The sequence below is a fragment of the Chiloscyllium punctatum genome, chromosome 38 (genome assembly GCF_047496795.1).
Source record: "Chiloscyllium punctatum isolate Juve2018m chromosome 38, sChiPun1.3, whole genome shotgun sequence".
NCBI classification, from domain to species: domain Eukaryota; kingdom Metazoa; phylum Chordata; class Chondrichthyes; order Orectolobiformes; family Hemiscylliidae; genus Chiloscyllium; species Chiloscyllium punctatum.
The window spans coordinates 15,611,126-15,634,463 of NC_092776.1; positions in this window are offsets into that span (position 1 = coordinate 15,611,126).

The following is a 23,338-nucleotide window of genomic DNA, read 5'->3' on the forward strand; positions in this document are numbered from 1 at the left end:
CACAATCCTTTCGTTATGCAAAGAAAATATTTCAGCAGAATGGAATTAACACAATCGTCCCGGATTTATCCTACAGGTTCAGATATTTTACCTAAAATTCCTGACGAATGTGTAGATTGAGCGGCAACTTGGTGCGGTACTTCTACTGACCCCCAAGTCCTCACCCGCACACTCTCCTTGATCATAGAATGAAACATTTTTTCCTCACTTAACTACACACTTTTAACACCTGAACCCCAACAGATTATAACCCCCAGCCCCTATCGACCTGAACTGTTACGAGCTACTGAGGACGGGACAGGTGACTGATAATCTCAGGGAAGGCACTAAAAACGAACACTGGTCGTTTTCTCCCTACGAACTATAGAGATGTAACAGTAAGGGAGCAGTTTGCTGTAGTGGGGAATAAAGGATCACAAGGAAAGGTAAGCGAATGGCTTGATTCCGTGGTGACTGTGTGCGAGTGTGAGAGAGAAAAGCGCTAGGGACAGGAGGCGGCAAGGAATCAACTTTCAAAATTGACCAGACCAGGACTGTCAATGTCATGTGAAGACAGAAATCATTTCTGAATGTTTGTGGAAATGGGAGAGAGATTTCCGCTGTATTCCAGGAAACATAAGGTTTCCAGGCAGACCAGCAACTTCCAACTAAAAGCACCATGTGATAAAAGTTTTTTTAAAATCCCTTAAAAATATCCCAAATTAAATATCAAAACGACATGAAGATAAATTTGATATCTGTTTGTAAAATGTAACTTCCATGTTTTAGATGTAATAAGAGGGAGGGCTGAATCTGCCCCTTTCTGTCAGTATGGCATAGTTATCGCAGCTTTATTCTGAGGTACCATCGTTTGTAAACAGTTGGTAATCGACGCATGTCTGACACAGTCAACTGGACACCAGTTTAGAAGGGTAAACCGCCCAGTCCGTTCACTCCCCCGCCTTGTAACCAGCAGATCAACCTCTCCCACTTAACATATTTACTTCTAAACTTCAAATACATACAGTAGCACGTTTCACAATGCTTTCTTTTTAAACTTTACATCAATGGTATGTAAGAGGTTATTTACTGGGTTTACCTCACACTTAAACTATAGAATTAGGAGACATACAAATCTTCATTCAGTTTAGTTTCAGTATATTTTACTGACACAAATGCATTTTGTATACACAATATCCTACATTCGTGTCTAAGCTATCCTTAACCTTTTACGAAAGCTAGTACGTATGTTCGGATCGAAGCACATTCTTCGTAAGCATTTTCGTTACAAAATAAGTAACTTCGTTACACAGAGAAATTCGGAAACCGTGCAATGCTTGCTTTATAAACTGGCTTGCCAGATTCGGTGAAAATTGCTATGTTTCATCTAAACTCTACACATTCCAGTTAGATGGATACTCTGCACATAAACATAATTTTACAGGTCAGGGACTAAGAGGATGAAGGGGTCTATAGAGAAACTCCCAATATATGGCGATGCAGAGTAGGGGAGAGAGAAATATTAGCGGTTTAATTCAGCAGCTCGCGTAATTATTTGTAAGTAATTCACAGCCGCCGTTATGCTAGCGGGCCGGAGCAGGAAGCCGACGCGCTGTAGTGATATGGGAGAGGCAGTGATGAAGAAAGCTGCATATAATCTGACAGCACTGCCTCTTCGAATCCAGTTCCTTATTTCATTCCATGTCAGGCTGGTGTCAGGCGCGGCACCGATAACTAATACTACAGTCTTTGGGACCAGAACGTGGTAATTAATCCAGAAGACTTAAGTGTATTTTACTTCTGGAGAAAAATCACTAATTCAATCGACCGGAAAATTGAAGTTTGATGCATTATTCCCTGTGAAAGTAAAGGCTGCTCTTATTACAAACCGAATCGAGCCGTTCTCTGCGCTTGTCTACACTTCCCTGATTGTATCCTACATTTTCTAAAAATTGACGGCCAATGATCATATTTCAAACCCCACAATTCTCATTGGGTGAGAAACACGATAAATTGTGTACTGTTCGCCTGCTGAATTGGGGAAATGGAGTGCACGCCACAACCTAATTAACCATCGCTGATGTTCACAGAGCTCTTGGAAGTTGCAAAAAAAAATCCTTCAACACTTCCATTCTTAATCATTAACACCAGGGTCCTAATTAATACTCGATGGCAGCTCCCCGCTTCTATCTGACTATGAGATTGTCTCAGTCTTTCTGGGCAGGTACATCACATTTACAGTCATGACTGAAGGTCGCTATCGAAGGTATACAGGAGCAGAAGCGTTGCTCTTTACTCCGACTGATATCCCAATGAACACAAGAAACAACAATGCTTACTGCAGGGTCAGTCATTGCGGGAAGCAACACTGAAACAAGAGATTTGTACAAATCAGAAAATTTGCATAAAACGGATGTGAATAATACATGACTTGTTCAGAAAGGTAGCACAGTGAACTAGGACAGGGGTCTGTCTTAAATACGTCCAGATAACACGGTGTGTTCGTAGACTTCGTTCTGGGGTATACGCTATAACATACACTAATACAGTGTGTTTTCACTGTCTCCCCACTCTACTATCGGTTTCTACTTTAAGGTCGGGAAAAGATCCTTGGGGCTCACTTGAACAGCAAACACATTTTGACATAACATACACCTCGCCTGTGCCACTACCTGAGCTGTATTTTGTAGAAATCTCCTCGCGGCTTACCCTCCGCTTTTACTTTATCCTCATGGTCGAGAGTGTGGTGCTGGAAAAGCACAGCAAGTCAGGCAGCATCCGGGGAGCAGGCGAATCGACGTTCCGGTCATTAGCCCTTCATCAGGAATGAGGATTCTATTCTCCTGCTCCTCGGAAACTGCCTGACCCGCTGTACTTTTTCAGCACCACACTCTCGGCTGTGATCTCCAACATCTGAACTCCTCAATGACTCCCTTTATCCCCATGGTTTACCCTCTCTCTGGTATATTCTGACTTCACCATGTACCTTTGTTCAGAGAAATTCTATCCTCTGCGTATTCTCTTGCTGAAACATTTTGTCCTCACTGTGCAACTTCCCTCTGATATACTTTGTTTCCTACACTCCTTCATCTGCAACACTCAATACTCAATGTGTCCTTTCCCTGATATACTCCATCTTCACTGAGTATCCTCTCTCTGATCTACCTCTGCCCTCACTGAATAACCTCTCCCTATTATATTTTATCCTCTCTGTGCATCATTTCACTCCTAGACTCCATCGTCATTGTATACCCTCTCTCCGCTCGACATTATCCACTCAGCGTATCCTCTCTCTGGTACACTCTATCCTCACTGTGTACCCTCTGTCTACTATACTCTATCCCCACTGTGTACCCTCTGTCTACTATACTCTATCCTCACCATGTACCCCCGTCTACTATACTTTATCCTCACTGTGTACCCCCTGACTACTATACTCTATACTCACTGTGTACCCCCTTCTACTATACTCTATCCTCAGTGTGTAGCCCCTGTCTGCTATACTCTATCCTCACTATATACCCCCTGTCTACTATACTTTATCCTCACTGTGTACCCCCCTTCTACTATACGCTATCCTCACCGCGTACCCTCTGTCTACTATACGCTATCCTCACTATATACCCCCTGTCTACTATACTCTATCCTCACTGTGTACCCTCTGTCTGCTATACTCTACTCTCATGGTGTACCTCCTGTCTGCGATACTCTATCCTCACTGTGTACCCTCTGTCTACTATACTCTATCCGCACTGTGTACCCTCTGTCTACTATACTCCATACTCACCATGTACCCTCTGTCTACTATACTCTATCCTCACCGTGTACCCTCTGTCTACTATACTCTATCCTCACCGTGTATCCTCTGTCTGCTATACTCTATCCTCACTGTGTAACCCTGGTCTACTATACTCTATCCTCACTGTGTAACCCCTGTCTACTACACTCTATCCTCACTGTGGACCCCCATCAACTATACTCTATCCTCACTGTGTACCCCCTGTCTACTATACTCTATCCTCATCCAGTATCTTCTGCCTGCTATACTCTATCCTCGCCGCATACCCTCTGTCTGCTATGCTCTATCCTCATTGTGTACCCCCGTCTACTATACTCTATCCTCACTGTGTACCCCCTGTCTACTATACTCTATCCTCAGCGAGTACCCTCTGTCTGCTTTACTCTATCCTCACCGCGTACCCTCTGTCTACTATACTCCATCCTCATTGTGTACCCCCGTCTACTATACTCTATCCTCACCATGTACCCCCTGTCTGCTATACTCTACCCTCACCGTGTACCCCCTGTCTGCTATACTCTATCCTCACCATGTACCCTCTGTTTGCTATACTCTATCCTCACTATGTACCATGTCTACTATACTCTATCCTCACTGTGTACTCCCTGTCTACTATACTCTATCCTCACCATGTACCCTTTACCTGCTATACTCTATCCTCATCCAGGACCCTCTGTCTGCTATTTTATATCCTCACCGTGTACCCTATGTCTGCTATACTCTATCCTCACCGTGTGTACCCTCTGTCTACTATACTCTATCCTCAATGTGTACAACCTGTCTGCTATATTCTCTCCTCACCATGTATCCTCTGCCTGTTATACTCTATCCTCACTGTGTACAATCTGTCTGCTATACTCTATCCTCACCGTGTGTACCGTCTGTCTACTATACTCTATCCTCACCGTGTACCCTCTGTCTACTATACTTTATCCTCACCGTGTACCCTCTCTCTGGTGCACTCTATCCTCACCACATACCCCCTGTCTGCTATATTCAATCCTCACCGCATACCCTCTGTCTGCTACACTCTATCCTCACTGTGAACCCTCTTTCTGCTATACGCTATCCACACCGCGTACTCTCTGTCTGCTATACTCTATCCTCACTGTGTACCCCCTGTCTACTATACTCTATCCTCACTGTGTACCCCCTGTCTACTATACTCTATCCTCATCCAGTACCCTCTTCCTGCTATACTCTATCCTCACCATGTACCCTCGGTGTGCTGCACTCTATCCTCACTATGTACCCCCTGTCTGCTATACTCTATCCTCACTGTGTACCCCCTGTCTACTATACTCTATCCTCACTGTGTACCCCCTGTCTACTATACTCTATCCTCATCCAGTACCCTCTGCCTGCTATACTCTATCCTCACCGTGTACCCCCGTCTGCTATACTCAATCCTCACCGCATACCCTCTGTCTGCTATACTCTATCCTCACTGTGTACACTCTGTCTGCTATACTCTACCTTCACTGTGTACCCTCTGTCTGCTATACTCTATCCACACTGTGTACCCTCTGTCTACTATACTCTATCCTCACCCTGTACCCTCTGCCTGCTATACTCTATCCTCACCTTGGACCCTCTGTCTGCTATACTCAATCCTCACCGTGTCTACTCTATGTCCGCTATACTCTATCCTCACCATGAACCCCCTGTCTGCTATACTGTATCCTCACCGTGTACCCTCTGTCTGCAAAACTCTATCCTCACCTTGTACCCTCTGCTTGCTATACTCTATCCTCACCGTGTGTACCCTCTGTCTGTTACATTCTATCCTCACCGTGTACACTCTGTCTGCTATACCCCACCCTCACCGTGTACCCTTTGTCTGCTATACTCTATCCTCACTGTGTACTCTCTGTCTGCTATACTCTATCCACACTGTGTACCCTCTGTCTGCTATACTCTACCTTCACTGTGTACCCTCTGTCTGCTATACTCTATCCACACTGTGTACCCTCTGTCTACTATACTCCATCCTCACCCTGTACCCTCTGCCTGCCATACTCTATCCTCACTGTGTACTCTCTGTCTGCTATACTCTATCCACACTGTGTACCCTCTGTCTGCTATACTCTATCCTCACCGTGTACCCTCTCTCTGGTGCACTCTATCCTCACCGTGTACCCTCTGCCTGCTATCCTCTATCCTCACCGTGTCTACTCTCTGTCTGCTATACTCTATCCTCACCATGAACCCCCTGTCTGCTCTACTGTATCCTCACCGTGTACCCTCTGTCTGCAAAACTCTACCCTCACCTTGTACCCTCTGCCTGCTATACTCTATCCTCACCGTGTGTACCCTCTGTCTGTTACATTCTATCCTCACCGTGTGCTCTCTGTCTACTATACTCTATCCTCACCGTGTACACTCTGTCTGCTATACCCCACCCTCATCGTGTACCCTTTGTCTGCTATACTCTATCCTCACCGTGTACCCTCTCTCTGGTGCACTCTATCCTCACCGCGTACCCCCTGTCTGCTATACCCTATCCTCACCATGAACCCTCTGCCTGCTATACCCTATCCTCACCATGAACCCTCTGCCTGCTATACCCTATCCTCACCATGAACCCTCTGCCTGCTATACTCTATCCTCACCGTGTGTACCCTCTCTCTGTTATATTCTATCCTCACCGTGTGCTCTCTGTCTACTATACTCTATCCTCACCGTGTACCCTCTGTCTGCTATACCCCACCCTCACCGTGTACCCTCTGTCTGCTATACTCTATCCTCACCGTGTACTCTTTGTCTGCTATCCTCTATCCTCACTGTGTACAATCTGTCTGCTATATTCTCTCCTCACCATGTACCCTCTGCCTGTTATACTCTATCCTCACTGTGTATCCTCTGTCTGCTCTGCTCTATCCTCACCGTGTACCCTCTGTCTGCTTTACTCTATCCTCACCATGTACCCCCTGTCTGCTTTACTCTATCCTCACCATGTACCCCCTGTCTACTATACTCTGTACTCACCATGTACCCTCTGTCCGCTATACTCTGTCCTCACCGTGTACTCCCTTTCTGCTATACTCTATCCTCACCGTATACCCTCTGTCTGCTATACGCTATCCTCACCATGTACCCAGTCTGCTGTACTCTATCCTCACCGTGTATCCTCTGTCTGTTATACTCTATCCTCACCATGTACCCCTGTCTGCTATACTCTATCCTCACTGTGTACCCTCTGTCTGCTCTGCTCTATCCTCACTGTGTACCCTCTGTCTGCTATACTCTATCCTCACCGTGTATCCTCTGTCTGTTATACTCTATCCTCACCATGTACCCCTGTCTGCTCTGCTCTATCCTCACTGTGTACCCTCTGTCTGCTATACTCTATCCTCACCGTGTACCTGCTACCTGCTCTACTCTATCCTCACCGTGTATTCTCTGTCCGCTCTACTCTATCCTCACCGTGTACTCTCTGTCTGCTGTACTCCAGCCTCACTGTGTATCCTCTGTCTGCTATAGTCTATCCTCACCGTGTACCCTCTGTCTACTATACTCTATCCTCACCAAGTACCCTCTACCTGCTATACTCTATCCTCACCATGTACCCTCTCTGTGGTGCACTCTATCCTCACTGTGTACCCCCGTCTGCTATACTCAATCCTCACCGTGTACCCTCTGTCTGCTATACTCTATCCTCACTGTGTATCCTCTGTCTGCTATACTCTATCCTCACTGTGTACACTCAGTCTGCTATACTTTATCCTCACCGTATACCCTCTCTCTAGTGCACTCTATCCTCACCATGAACCCTCTGTCTGCTATATTATATCCTCACCGTGTACCCTATGTCTGCTATACTCTATCCTCACCGTGTGTACCCTCTGCCTGTTATACTCTATCCTCACTGTGTACAATGTGTCTGCTATACTCTATCCTCACCGTGTGTACCGTCTGTCTGCTATACTCTATCCTCACCATGTACCCCTTGTCTGCTATACTCTATCCTCACCATGTACCCCTTGTCTGCTATACTCTATCCTCACCATGTACCCCTTGTCTGCTATACTCTATCCTCACCGTGTACCCCCTGTCTGCTATACTCTATCCTCACCGTGTACCCCCTGTCTGCTATACTCTATCCTCACCGTGTACCCCCTGTCTGCTATACTCTATCCTCACTGTGTACCCCTTGTCTGCTATACTCTATCCTCACCGTGTGTACCCTCTGTCTACTATACTCTATCCTCACCATGTACAATCTGTCTGCTATATTCTCTCCTCACCATGTATCCTCTGCCTTTAATACTCTATCCTCACTGTGTACAATCTGTCTGCTATACTCTATCCTCACCGTGTGTACCGTCTGTCTTCTATACTCTATCATCACCGTGTACCCTCTGTCTGCTATACTCTATCCTCACCATGTACCCCCTGTCTACTATACTCTGTACTCACCATGTACCCTCTGTCCGCTATACTCTATCCTCACCATGTACCCCCTGTCTACTATACTCTATCCTCACCATGTGCCCTCTGTCTGCTATACTCTATCCTCACCATGTACCCTCTGTCTACTATACTCTATCCTCACCATGTACCCCCTGTCTGCTATACGCTATCCTCACCATGTGCCCTCTGTCTATTATACTCTGTCCTCACCATGTACTCCCTTTCTGCTATGCTCTATCCTCACCGTATCCCCTCTGTCTGTTATAATCTATCCCCACCATATACTCTCTGTCTGCTATACTCTATCCTCACCGTGTACCCCCTGTCTGCTATACTCTATCCTCACTGTGTACCCTTTGTCTGCTATACTCTATCCTCACCGTGTACCCCCTGTCTACTATACTCTGTACTCACCATGTGCCCTCTGTCTGCTATACTCTGTCCTCACCGTGTACTCCCTTTCTGCTATACTCTATCCTCACCGTATACCCTCTGTCTGCTATACGCTATCCTCACCATGTACCCAGTCTGCTATACTCTATCCTCACCATGTATCCTCTGTCTGTTATACTCTATCCTCACCATGTACCCCTGTCTGCTATACTCTATCCTCACTGTGTACCCCCTGTCTGCTATACTCTATCCTCACCGTGTATTCTCCGTCTGCTCTACTCTATCCTTAATGTGTACTCTCTGTCTGCTGTACTCCAGCCTCACTGTGTACCCTCTGTCTGCTATAATCTATCCTCACCGTGTACCCTCTGTCTGCTATACTCTATCTTCACTCTGTACCCTCTCTCTGGTATGCTCAATCATAACTATTTCACTCTATCCTCACTGTGTATCCTCTCTGTGTCTGGACTATTTCTTGCTGACACAACGTGGTACATTACTGAAAGGAAAAGAGTAAACGTGGAGACCGTATCCCCATTGGGAGGAGGGCAGAGACACCTGCACACCCTTTACTGGGTGACTGGCTTCATTCACCGGTCTGCTCCACTGTATATGAGGAGAAACCCTGGCCTTTTCCTGACCCCTCCCAGGAGTGATGGTCCCATCTCTGGCTCCTTGTGCTCCTTTACTCTCTCCTACTGTACTGGTGCCATTCAATACACCAAGCTTTAATCAATTGTTTCCATTGTCAGTCTGTACCTGAGCGAGCCTTCCTCACCACCAGCAACCTCCAACCCACACACAGACCCCGACCCACTCACACACCCCCACCCATCCACACATCCCAACCCACCCACATATCGCAACCCACCCACACACCCTAACCCACCCACACATCCCAACCCATCCACACATCCCAACCCACCCACACATCCCAACCCACCCACACATCTCAACTCATCCACACATTCTAACCCATCCACACATTCCAACTCATCCAACATCCCAACCCATCCAACATCCCAAACCATCCACACATCTCAACCCATCCACAGACCCCACTCACTCACATACTCCAACTCACCCACACATCCCAACCCACCCACACATCCCAACCCATCCACACATCCCAACTCCTCCCCACATCCCAACCCACCCACACACTCTAACCCACCCACACATCCCAACCCACCCACACACCCGAACCCACCCACACATCCCAACCCATCCACACATTCCAATCCATCCACACATTCCAACCCACCCACACACCCTAACCCACCCACACACCCTAACCCACCCACACACCCTAACCAACCCACACATCCCAACCCATCCACACATTCCAATCCATCCACACATTCCAACCCACCCACACACCCTAACCCACCCACACACCCTAACCCACCCACACACCCTAACCAACCCACACATCCCAACCCATCCACACATTCCAACCCATCCACACATTCCAACCCATCCACACATCTCAACCCATCCACACATTCCAACCCATCCACACATTCCAACCCATCCACACATCTCAACCCATCCACACATTCCAACCCATCCACACATTCCAACCCATCCACACATTCCAACCCATCCACACATTCCAACCCATCCACACATCTCAACCCATCCACAGACCCCACTCACTCACATACTCCAACCCACCCACACATCCCAACCCACCCAGTGACCCCGATCCATCCACAGACCCCAACCCACCCACAGACCCCAGCCCACCCACACACCCCAACCCACCCACAGACCCCAGCCCACCCACACACCCCAACCCACCCACACACCCCAACCCACCCACATACCCAGCCCACCCATAGACCACAGCCACTCACATACCCCGTCCTTCACGGCGCCACTTATAGGCAGATCCCAAACCCACATAACACCAGGGACACATGATACTGGAAGGAGGTCAATCTGGAGCCTTGACCCGCTCACTCACCACAACTTGTCGATTGTGGAGGAAGCGGCTTAGAGAGCTCGGATACCTACCTGCAGGACTCTGGGCAGAGAGCTGGAGTCAGGATCGGGATCAGGACAGCCAGGTGAGAGTTCATGAGAGCCAGGGATCTCTGCACCAGCCAGACTGGAGACAGCAAGAGGAGGAGCTCTTGGAGTGCTCCCGGAGTGTCTCTGCACTGTTTTAGATAGGAGGCATGTTGGTGTAATCCTGGAATGACTCTACACTGGTTTAAAGAGGAGGCATGTTGGAGTGATCCCGGAGTGACTCTACACTGGTTTAGGGAGGAGGCGTGTTGGAGTAATCCTGGAGTGACTCTACACTGGTTTAGAGAGGAGGCATGTTAGAGTAATCCTAGAGTGACTCTACACTGGTTTAGAGAGGAGGCATGTTGGAGTAATCCTGGAGTGACTCTACACTGGTTTAGACAGGATCCCGGAGTGACTTTAGATTGGGGTTAGAGACTAGAAGTACTTTTTCAGATGAATACTATTGAAATTAGCAAATTGCCTAGCAATCCGATTCATACAGTAAGCCCGTTTGAACCGGATCATTCCAGGAGCAGAGTCCAGTGGAATTCAGATTAGTGCTTCCTTATCCAGCAGCTGGTCTACCTGCTCAACCGAAAAACAAAGTCAAGGAAATATTCCAGAATGCACCTCCCATGTGAACAATTCCCAACGTCCCTGAAACCCGGATTCGGATCGACCATGAACTGGATCCCGGAGTTGGGGTCTGCCTCTCCCCCACCTCCATCCCCCCTCCCCCAGACTCTCTGCTCAGAGACGGCGAACTCTTTACGATCACGGGAGGAGATCAGTTGGGCCTAGCCTTCGTTATCATTTTTGTTAACTTTTTATCGACTGCGTGTCATTAAAGTGTGTGATTTGATATAAAAAATTAGTCTATATTAACCTAGGGGAAGCCGGAGATTGATTACTAAATAGGATCAATTTGAAAGTTTTACTCATAATGTTCCTGAACAGCCTTTAATTCTTCAAACTTCAATTTTACGGGCGATTGAACCGAGCATGTTTCTGACAGAATTGATGTATGTATTAATTTGCCTTAACGAGTGATTAATTACCTTCTACTGAAAGAATTATATGGCGCTGTTTGCCTTAAATTTGCATATTAATCAAATCCTCGTTGATAATTCAGACGGAGTTTAAATTTCGGGGATTATGTAGCGCGCTTTGCAAAAAAAAAAGTATATTATAAAAGCCAGGTTTGTTCCATTTTCAACAGCGCCGTCTCTCTTCCGATCTGGTTAGTTGTTTGTGAGCGCGGGATTTTTTTTTAAACTGTTCCTATATTAAAATGGAACAAATTAAACCACTGGAACCGGCTGTGTTAAAAATGTGGGAGAGCAGGAAACCGCACAAAGGGACATCCGCATTTCACTCAACTCTTGTTTTCATACGGACTCCTCATCAAACATGTGTGAGTGTGTCCCATCTCCGTCTTTCGGAGGGAGTCAGGGAACGGGGAGGAGGACAAGTGACTCACACAAAGACAAGGAGAAGGACACAGAGGGAGATGGGGAGTGAAATGCACATGTACAGAGTGCCATACTGTGAGAGAGAGAGTCAGACACACGGACAAATAGAGACAGGTTATAGAGGGAGACAAGAATTCCAAACTCCAGGTGTAAGGAATGAGAGAGATGCAAGTGGCAAGGATCACGCAAAGACCCTACAGAGGGATAGAGACAGGGTAAGTGAATGGGTAAAAAGTTCACAGATGGAATCTAATCTGGGAAAATATGAGGTAATGCACTCTGGCACGAAGAAGAGAGGAGCTGACTATTATCCAAATGGAGAAAGACTGCAGAAAGCTACAGCCTGGGGGGATTCAGGGGTCCTCATGCATGAATCACAAAGAAAAAAAGCTACTACACAGGTCCAGCAGGTTATTGGGAAGGTAAATGGACTATTGGCCTTGATCTCGAAGTGAATGAAGCATAAAATATGAAGATTTTGCTAAAACTACATAAAGCATTAGTTAAACCATAGTTGGGTACTGTAAATAGTTTGGGTCTCCATATCTAAAGAAAGATACACTGGCATTGGAAGGAGGCCAGAAAAAGTTGACTAGGTTGATTCCAAGTATGGAGGGACTGCCTTACAAAGAGAGATTGAGTAGGTTGGGTTTCTACTCATTGGAGTTTAGAAGACTTAGAGATGACCTTATTGAAAAAATGAGATTCTTAGGTGACTTGACAAGGTAGATGCAGAAAGGTCATTTCCCCATTGTGGGGGAGTCTCCAAGCCACTCACCACCATTCCTTCACAGTTGGATCAAAGTCCTGGAACTCCCTCCTTTATGGCATCCTGGATCTAACCTCTGCACATGGACTGCAACTGTTCAAGAGGGCACCTCACCTCCACCTTCTCAAGGGCAGCTATGGATAGATAATCACTGCTTGACAGTTAGCGATGCCCCATGTCCCATGAGTGAACAAAAGTAGTTTAGGAGCGGAGGATGTAATTCCAGAATAAGGAGTTGTCCATTTAAGACAAGAGGAGGAATTTTTCTCAGAAAGCAGTGAATCTTTACTGCAGGGGCCCGTAGAGTTTGGGTTGTTAAGGATCTTCTGGGCTGAGACAGACAGATTTTTAATCATTAAGGGAATTAAGGCACATGGAGAAAAGGCAGGAAAGTGGAGTTGAGGATTATCAGATCAGCTATGATCTCATTGAAAGTGGACTCAATGGGCCAAATGGCCTACTTCTGCTCCTATCTTTTATGGTCTGATATTGAGTGGGGACAGGGAAACACAATTTGAATTGTACATTCCAGAAAGCTTCAGCGACCGTCAAATTATTTCATTTGTCCAATGTCTTGATTTCCTAGCATTCTCTTACCTTCACTCAGCATTTCAAAGTCACTACAGAATTGAGAGTGAGAGTATTGTGATGACTGGGAGCAAGAATCATGAGCTGGAGGTTCAACCATGACGTTAAAAATGTAGACAAGGTCCTCGTCTGCTTCACGGGATTCAGTGAATCGAGAGTCAGCAGCCTGTTCCCCAGATTTATGATTCAATGAGAGAAGAATCACCTGCTGATATCAAATCCAATTATGACATGATGTAAAAGATTGTGACCTCAGTTCTTTTTGAACCTATTCCACCAAATTGGTGCAGCACAGAAGGAGGCCATTTGGTCCATCATGTCTGTGCCAACTCTCTGAATGAGTCTTCATCCAGTGACATTCTCATGCCTTCTCCCCTAATCCTGCAAATTGTTCCTTTTCTGAGAACCATTGAATTCCCTTCAGAAAGTGTCAATTGAACCTGACTCCACCACACTCCGGGAAATGCATTCCAGACCCTAACCATTCACAACAGGAACAAATTGTCCATATAAACATAATCTATTCCCTTCACTTCAGTCAGATAACCCCAATAAATGTACTTGCCTAAACTGTACAGTCTGATGCCATTGAACATATCCTAGTGACTAAAGTGATTTAAATTAGGAATTAGCCCAGTCATCCTTTGCTGCACCCTTTCCACAAACATAATACCACACTTTGAGCAAGGAAATAAATCTGGACACAAGATTGTAATGTAGACCCAGGCCAAATTAGCATCAATTTCTGTCCAAAGATTTCCCAACAGTCTAGTTGCTCTGGCTATCACTTCACAGCATTGTTCATCAACTTGTCGATGAATGAGAATACTCAGACCAGCACTTCCACAATCAGCTTCAATATATTCCTCCTCTCCTTCGGTGTAATAGTTGCATCTACAGAATGTGTCCTGACGATCTTCAACTATTGTATGTAGACTGTTGGAATCTACTCTTCTGCAAAGCAGAATCTACTTACAGCAAACACAAAGTATGCTTAAGAAACACAGGAGGTATGACAGCATCTGTGGAGAGAGAAACAGAGTTAATATTTCAGGTCCAGTATAACTCTTCTTAAGGAATCTATCTATATTCTTTGTGAAAATGTAAATTGATGTTTACAGCATTGGGTGTCAATGTGTCCCCAGTCCCTCTGCTGGTGTCAAGTTTACCCCAAAACTCAGTGCAGAAACATATGTTCCAGTTCAGTACAAAATGGACCGAAATCTTTTAGTTATCTGGAGAACTCCAATCAACTATTTTATCTTTTAAGTCACAATGAGAGTAGCCTCTTGTCATCATTCATTTCTCTGCCCTTCTCCCTGTGGAGTTGTCAGCCTCAGAAGGGAAAGTCTTAAGAGAACCTGATGAGATTAATGAGATTCAGGAATGTAGCCTGAAACTTCCAGAAATAAGGACGTGAGAGTCATGGTCTTGAGGGTAGGGTTTAGGGCAGACCCCAAAAGATGAAACAAGTTACTGGGAAAGGTTAGGAGAAGGAGAATGGTTTAGTTTTATTTAAAAGTGTAACATTGAGAGAGAGCTAGGTTCATATTCTGGAAGAATTTGGATGATTTTTTATCTTCAGTTAAATCCAACTTGTTTTTGAGTATGTCATTTCTTCTGGATGAGATTTTTGTTTCACAATGTCACTGGTATCTTTTGGACTCGTATTGACCTATAGTATGACATTGCTTCGACCATGACTATTCCAGTTACATTCATTGATCACTAACGGAGTCATCATTTCCACTCTTTCTGATTTATTGAACCAAGATTATGCTCATTTTGAAAGAAGCGGGTGGAACATGGGGAGGGGTCATTAGAAAAATGGATTATGATTTAACGTTTCTTACTCTGGAACATTGATTGGGAGAGTGCATGAAGAACAGCAAGTATTCCATTGACTTAGAGCTGGCTGACTCTTTAGTGAGTAGGTTGGTGCAGTTTAAGGAGTTAGGAGGTCTTGGTGAGTTGATTGGCCTCCTTCATGCAGGGATACCCTTATGAACTCCAAAGACACCAACATCTGAATGCATTTCCTCAGATCTTCAACTTGATAACTGTTACATTCTAGTAAGCCACATGCATTTTCCTAATTCCCCAAAATAGGTTATATGCAGACATGAATGAGGAACAGGAATAGGCCCATTTGACCCTTGAGCCTACTCCACCATTCAATAAGATCATGGCTGATGTGATTACTGCACATTCCTGCCTATCCTCGATAACCTTAATCAAGAATCTACCTACATCTGCATTAAAATGTTCAGAGACTGCCTCCACTATCTTTTGAGGAAAACAGTTCAGAAGGCTGATTTTTAAACTGGGACACTCTATCACAAAAGGATGCATTCTGGCCACATCCATCCCATCAAGACCTTCAAGATCTTACATGTTTTAATGAAGTCATCTGCTAATCTACTAAATTCAAGTGGATACAAGTCTAGCCTGGCGAAAGTGAGTGCTGCCAATGCTGGAGATCAGAGTCAAGATTAGAGTGGTGCTGGAAAGGCACGGCAGGTCAGGCAGCATCCAGGGTGCAGGAAAATCGACGTTTTGGGCAAAAGCCCTTCATCAGGAATGAAACCTAATGAAGGGCTTTTGCCTGAATCATTGATTTCCCTGCTCCTCGGATGCTGTCTGACCTGCTGTGCTTTTCCAGCACCACTCTAATGATGACTACAAGTCTAGCCTGTCCATCGTTCCTCATAAGACAACTCGCTATTCCAGGTAAACGCTGAACTGCTTCCAATACAATTACATTCTTCCTTACGTAAGGACACCAAATACTGTTGCTCCATTGGATGATGTCAGAGCAATATTACATAAATTTTCATGGGCTTAAGACAGACAAAATATGTTGAAGAATGAAGGGAAATGTGATTAGAGTAGAGAGTTCTGTGAAGGATTCTGTTCTGTTCTACACCACAATATCTAACATTCCATCCTCAACAGGGAACAGAACTTTTAAGTGCATCAAAACAACTAAAAGACTTAATTTCTACAGCTTCTTTCACCACCTCAGAACTTCCCAAAGTGCTTTATAACCAAAGTAATAGGCTGAAAGTGTAGTCATTGGTGTAAAGGAGGAAACATTGCAGTCCATTTATACAGAGCTAACATCCACAAACCATGAGTATTGGTGATGGTGGCTGAGAAGTGGGCATTGGCCAGGACATTGGTGAGAGTTCTTACTGCTCCTCATCCAAAATGAGGATAATGGGATACTTTACACCCACCTGAGGGAGCAGACAGGATCTTGGTTTAACATTTCCTATGAGACACAATATTGCTGGCACTGTAGTACTCATTCAGTAGTGTACTGGGAGTGCAGGTACAGATTTTAAAGTCAATTGTCTGCACTGAGTACTTCACCCCAGAACTTGCTGATTCATTGGAGAGTGTGTTACACTGTGTGTGATTCGTACCTGATACTCACGCTCATTAGCAATGGGAAAGAATGTAAAAATTTGACCAAAGTATGAGATAGATAGACTACTGGTTTGGGCTCATTTTTGCTAGTCTCAAGAAGAAGCAGTTGGTGGCTACAACAGCATGCAGTGTCTCTGTTCAGTGATCAATAATCTCTGATCAGAGGTGCTACATGATTAATGTTAGGGTGGACAGGTCCAGTCACACCTGTGACATCCTAAGAATTGAAAAAAACAAGGATTTTTTTTTGTGTCATGGATAAAAAAAATCACTGCATGGAATATAGATCCTTACAGTGTGGAAACAGGCTGTTTGGCCCAACAAGGCCACACCGACCCTCCAACGAATAACCCACCCAGACCCATTCCCCTACTACTTCACACTTGCCCTGACCAATGCACCTAACATCCATGAACACTATGGGCAACTTCGCAGGGGAAAGAATGACAGTTCACCTAACCTGCACATCTTTGGACTGTGGGAGGAAACCGGAACACACCCATGTAGACACAGGGAGAATGTGCAAATGCCACACAGAATATCACCTGGAATTGAACCCAGGTCCCTGACATTGTGAGGTAGCAGTGCTAACCACTGAGTCACTGTGCTACCCAAAATAAAGGACCAAAGCAGATCTTCAGTCAATCTGCACCATCTCAGTATTAACAATTCATGTGGATCTCACCATGCATTTGGATCCTCTTGTTCCTCTCTCTTTCATGTGCTTATCCAACTTCTCCCTAAATATATTGATATTATTCACCTCAACCACTCTGTGTAGTAGGTAGCAGGTTCCATATTTTCACTCCTGTTTGGGTATTTAGATTTCTTCTGAATTCTCTGTTGGATTTATTTGTGACTATCTCATAGCAGCCTCTGCACAAGTAGAAACATTTTCTCCCTGTCTACACTGTTAACCCTCATCATTTTAAAATGTTTATCATGTCATTTCCACCACCCAACAATCACTGATTGTCTCCCTTCCCATGCAGTTCACCGTCTTTTAGAGACAACGGACCCAGTGAAGCAGTAGTTAAATTATTGTCTGTACCTCAACACGACAGTACCTTCAGTAGGTAAGTGGAGAAAACTCACTCAAATTATAAACTGTTGATAATTTCAATACGGGGCCAATGACTCATCAGAATTTGAAAAAGTGCATTGAGTTTAAATTGACACAGTTTATATGATGAACTCCCATGGCAAATCCAATTCTATTTTTAATTAGATTGTAGGAGGTGGTGGCAATTACAACGGAAATTTATTGCCTGTTTGTTTATAATGGAGAAGCTTCCTCTGGTGGATACCAGCAGTATAACAGCCTAGATAGTCTCTTTTCCTCTGTTTATAGAGCAAACACAACCCTAACACATCCTGAAAAGAGAAACCTGATTTTACCATTATTCACAGATTCTCAAACTACCTAGTAGAAAATGTGTTTCATATTACTGTAGAATATAAAATGTTGCAGTCCTCACTCAGTTAGTTAAAAGAATTCTAACCTCTTGAAAATTCCTGATTTTAATAGTCCCAAGTTGGCAGTCATGCCTTCAGCACTCTAAATTTCCCCATAGAACTCTTTTCTCCTCTAAGACGGTCCTTAATTCCAACCTCTGCAGTAAAGGATTTGATCACCATATCTTATAGATGGTGCAGTGTTGAATTAACAATACTCCCACAAAATGCCTTGGGACAACTTTATGATAATAACTTTGTTTGATGATCGGACACGTTTTGACTGCACTTGAGCCTGATCCTTCTGCTCTTGAACCCAACCCCAGCCTGTATCAAGTAGCCAGTCAAAGGTCCTTCACAGTGGCATCTCAGATTCACTTCAAGCTGAATACCGCAGGCTGAGGAGAGACTTCAAGCTCTGCTCGAGGCTGAGAAATGTGTATTCAGACAAAGTTCATTGGTTGCTGTTATTCCATGCTGTAATAGGGAAATAAGCAAAAACCTGACCCCATTCTATTTGATCCCCTCACCACCCTCTAAATAAAGACGCAAAACTGCCTGAAGATTTCATTATAATTAAGAGATGATGGCATTTCGGGACATCCCGGGTAGTCAGGCTGGGGAGGTGTCTGCTTTTTATGGAAGTTCAGGAGTGAAAATTTGTACATGGTAATTGCAACAGCTGCTCAAGCCCAGGGCTGAGTGACAGAGCCAACAGGATGTAGTCAATAAAATTCAGATATAATTCTCACAGAATAACGACACGTTTGAAAACAACTTGGATAAACTTCACAGACTCAGTGGTAACCGATGCAAGTGTCAGGATTTCAGCTGCTTGCACTGAGGAACTCTTAACTGCTGGGTGACCATCAATCAAGAGGTTCTGGAGGGAATCAATTGCCCGCAGCACCGAGGGATCTGAAACACTGGGGCCATGTGCTAGGGGGTGGTGGAATGAATCGCAATGAAGGGGAAGGTGGTAGTGTTGTGGTAATGTACAACAAGTAATCCAGTCTGGCCCATTGGGGAGATGATTCAAACCCCAACACAATGGTGACATTTGAATTCAATAAGATTCTGGAATTAAAAGTTAGCATAATGGGGATCATGTAGCCACTGTCAATTGTTGTTAAAGCTCATCCTTACCAGGTCTGGTCGACATGTGACTCCTGAACACTAGCAATAAGGTTGACTCTTAATTGCCCTCTGGAATGTCCAACCAACTACCTCAGCTCAAGGGACAATTAAGGAATGGGCAATAAATGCTGACCCAGCCAGTGATGGCTGCATCTCATGAGCATATTCTTAAAAAATGATTTCTGGTACCCCAGGGAAAACAAAATGCTGTAAAAAGATCTAGACCAAAGAGGAAAGTAACCTCTGGCTGGGTGGAACAGAGATGCCATTTTGCTTTGTTGCACATTGTCATGTGTGAGAGAGGCTCAACATAGCAACTGTGCTTCATTCATCCTTTTGCACAAACCTATAGTTCAACTTCTTCCAGAGATAGAGAGGAATGATGTTCTGGTTCCTGGTCACTGTCCTTCTGTTCAGTTTCAACTACTCCTGATGGTTGGAATATCATCATCACTGCCTCCTCTGTGAATCTCTGCTGAAGACTTTGCTTCCCCGGTGTCATATCAGCTGCTCCCTGCCTTGATGACCCTACCTATCATGGAGGACCCACTCCCTTCTGGAGAACCATCCTCTCTGCCTGAAGCACCCTCCACTTGTGAGGTTGCCTCACTTCCATATGACAAGTATAGCAAGACGCGCACAGGAGCAACTTGGAGCATTTGTTTAAATCTTAGGTGCTTGTATGTAACATAAGGATGCATAGCCCACAAAGCACCAAAGGCCTCACTCGCCACTAGAAGGATACAATTGGTTGTACATAGCTTGAGGATAACCCTTTGTTAAGACTGGAGTGAGGTGAAGAGACAAGTTTCTTGAACTACCACAGCCTGTATGGGGATTGAATCTGCGTTGTTGACTTTATTCTACACAAAACCTTTGTCATCTAGTCTATTGAATAAAGTGAGCCAGGAAAGTAAATAGAAACATAGGAGTGAGAGTAGGCCATTCAGCCCCTCAAGCTTACAGAATAATTCTAGATCATGGCTGATCATGTACTGTCAACAATATGTTCCTGCACTACCTCCATATTCAATGATGTCATTGTTAACTAAAAATGTATCAATCAGTCTCTCAAACACAGTCAATGTTTGCACTTCCACATTTCTCAGGGATGTGGAGTTTGAGAGATTCTCTACCCTCTGAGTGAAAATGTTCCTCTTCCCTACATTCCGAAATGGCTTGCCTTTTATCCTGAGACTTGTACCTCTTTGTTCTAGACAGCATTGCCATGGGAGATCATTTCTTCATCCCCTCTGTCCAACCATTTGCAAGGATTATAAGTTTCAATGAAACTACCTCTCATTCATCTAACCTCCAGAGAAAACTGAGCCAATCTTCTCTGCCTGAAGCACCCTCCACTTGTGAAGTTGCCTCACTTCCATATGACAAGTATAGCTTCTCCTCAATCTTTTCTGAAAGGGTTATCCACTATCACAGGAATCAGTATGGTGATCCTCCACTACACTCCTCTATGGCAAGTATAATCTTCCTTAGGCAAGGGGACTTATGCAGTCAATATTCTGGGAACTCACTAGTGATCTGTAAAATTGGAGTAAGACTTCCTCCTTGCTCTTGTACTTAAGTCTTCTTGCAACAAAGGCTAACATATCATTTTCCTTCCAAATTGCATCCCGCCCTTACATGCTAGCCTTTAGAGATTAATGAATAAGGGACCTAGGTCCCTTTGGACATCAACACTTTTCCCATGTCTCATTATTTACAAAACAGTCTGCACTTCTCTTCTTCCTACCAAAGTAGATAATCTCACATTTATCTGTATTATGTTACATTATAATCTTACCCACTTCTCAATTTGTCCAACATTCCTTGAAGTTTCTTTGCAACTTCCCCATGACTCATATTCCCACCAAGTTTCTATCATCTGCAAACTTGCAAATATTATAATTGTTCCCCGCATTTAAGTCATAGACAGTGAACAGCTAGGGCCCAAGCACTGATCTTTCTGATACTGAAATGCCATAGCCTGCCAACCTGAAAATGATCCCTTTATTCCTGCTTTCCATCTGTTAGCCATTCCTAATCCATGCTAATATATTATATACAATCCCATGCACTTTAAATTTATCAACCTCTTGTGTGGACCTTATGAAACATCTTCTGAAAACCCAAACACAGCACAATTCATTGGTTCTCCCTTATCAACTCTGCTAGAAATATCTTCAAAAGACACCATTAGGCTTGTCAAATATGGTTTTGCTTTTGGGAGGTCATGTGCAGTTTTGAAAGACATTAGTTAGGCTGCTTTTAGAATACTGTATTCAGATCTGGTCTCCCTGCTATAGGAAAGATGTTGTTAAACTTGAAAGGGTGTAGAAAAGACTTACAAGGATGTTGCTGGGGTTGGAGGGTTTGGGCTATAGGGAGAGGCTGAATAAGTTGGGACTATTTTCCCAGGAATGTCGGGTGACTTGAAAGAGGTTTATAAAATCATGAGGGGCATGGGTAGGGTGAATAGCCATGTCTTTTCCCCAGGATAGGAGAGTCCAAATCAAGAGGGGATAGATAGAAGAGATCTAAGGGGTAACCTTTTCATGCAGAGGGTGGTGTGTGTATGGAATGAGCTGCCTGGGGAGGTGGTGGGGGCTGGTACAATTATGACATTTAAAAGGCATCTGGATGCATATCTGAATTAGGAAGGGTTTAGAGGGGTATGGGCTAAATGCTGGCAAATAGGACTAGATTAATTTAGGATACCTGGTTGACACGGATGACCTGGACTGAAGGGTCAGTTTCTGAACTGTACAACTCTCTGACTCTAAATCCATGTTGACTCTAGAGGAATTCCTAGAGGCATGGCACTCATCCACAGATTCAATCAATAAGCACATCGACCTGGACCCAATATACCGGCCACTGCAGCGGACAGCTGGAACTGACAACCGGAAGCGGCAGAGACAAACCACTATAAATGTCGGAGAAAACATCACAGAAGCGCTTCACAGGAGGCTCCCAAGCACTGAGGATGTCACCTAGACAGGGGACGAAACGTCTGCAACACAAATTCCCAGCTCGGCAAACAGAACCACAACAACCATGTTGACTCTGTCCAAGCAGATAATTTTACCTTCTAAATATCCACTGATCATATGCTGTATTGTATATTGTAGTATTTCCCTGTTAGTGTAGTCCAGCCAAAAGGGCTGTGCTTGCCTGTTTTTTCTCTCTCTCTTTTCTTAAACAATGGAATCGCGATGGACAAAGGACAAAGTAATCATTTGCAAAAAAAATTGGTGTCTCCTAAATGAGTTCCAATTCTAGAGAGCGTAAGACTGCCCTCTTAGCAGTCTTCTTCATCTTCTTCAGCATCTTCATTTGGATGCTCCTTGAACATCACCCTTTCATGGTATAGGTGACCAGGAATGGTGTCTAAATATTTTCATCACCATCTATTCTGGTCCATTTTTGTCCTGTTTTCTAACCCTGTGATCCTGTTCCAGTGGAAAGCCCTCCGTGGTTATTGGAGTGCATTGTGCATTCAGGGACATCTCAGATCTCTTCCCTTGTCGTCACTCACTCTGAACCTACCTGGATACTCACAACCTCCCTGCTATGCCTTTGTATTTCTTGACCCTTAGCCAGAGATACACATTCCTGTTCTCTTGCCTTGCCATTGAGCACAGATACAAAGCCAGTCATCATTGTCAGCAGCCCACAGTCAAGTCCAGGGAGTTAGGCACCAGTCAGGTCATTCCAGCAAAGTACATGAAGGGCAGCTTCCAATATCAGTTCAGGTGCTTGGTCACAGTCATTCAGTACTACTTGGACGGTCAGAATCAAGATGCACTCTCTACATAAAAGGAGTTAGGAGCGAGTGTTGGACAGTCACCATTTTTGACTCCTTCAGCTTTATTAGGGGCTGCTTTC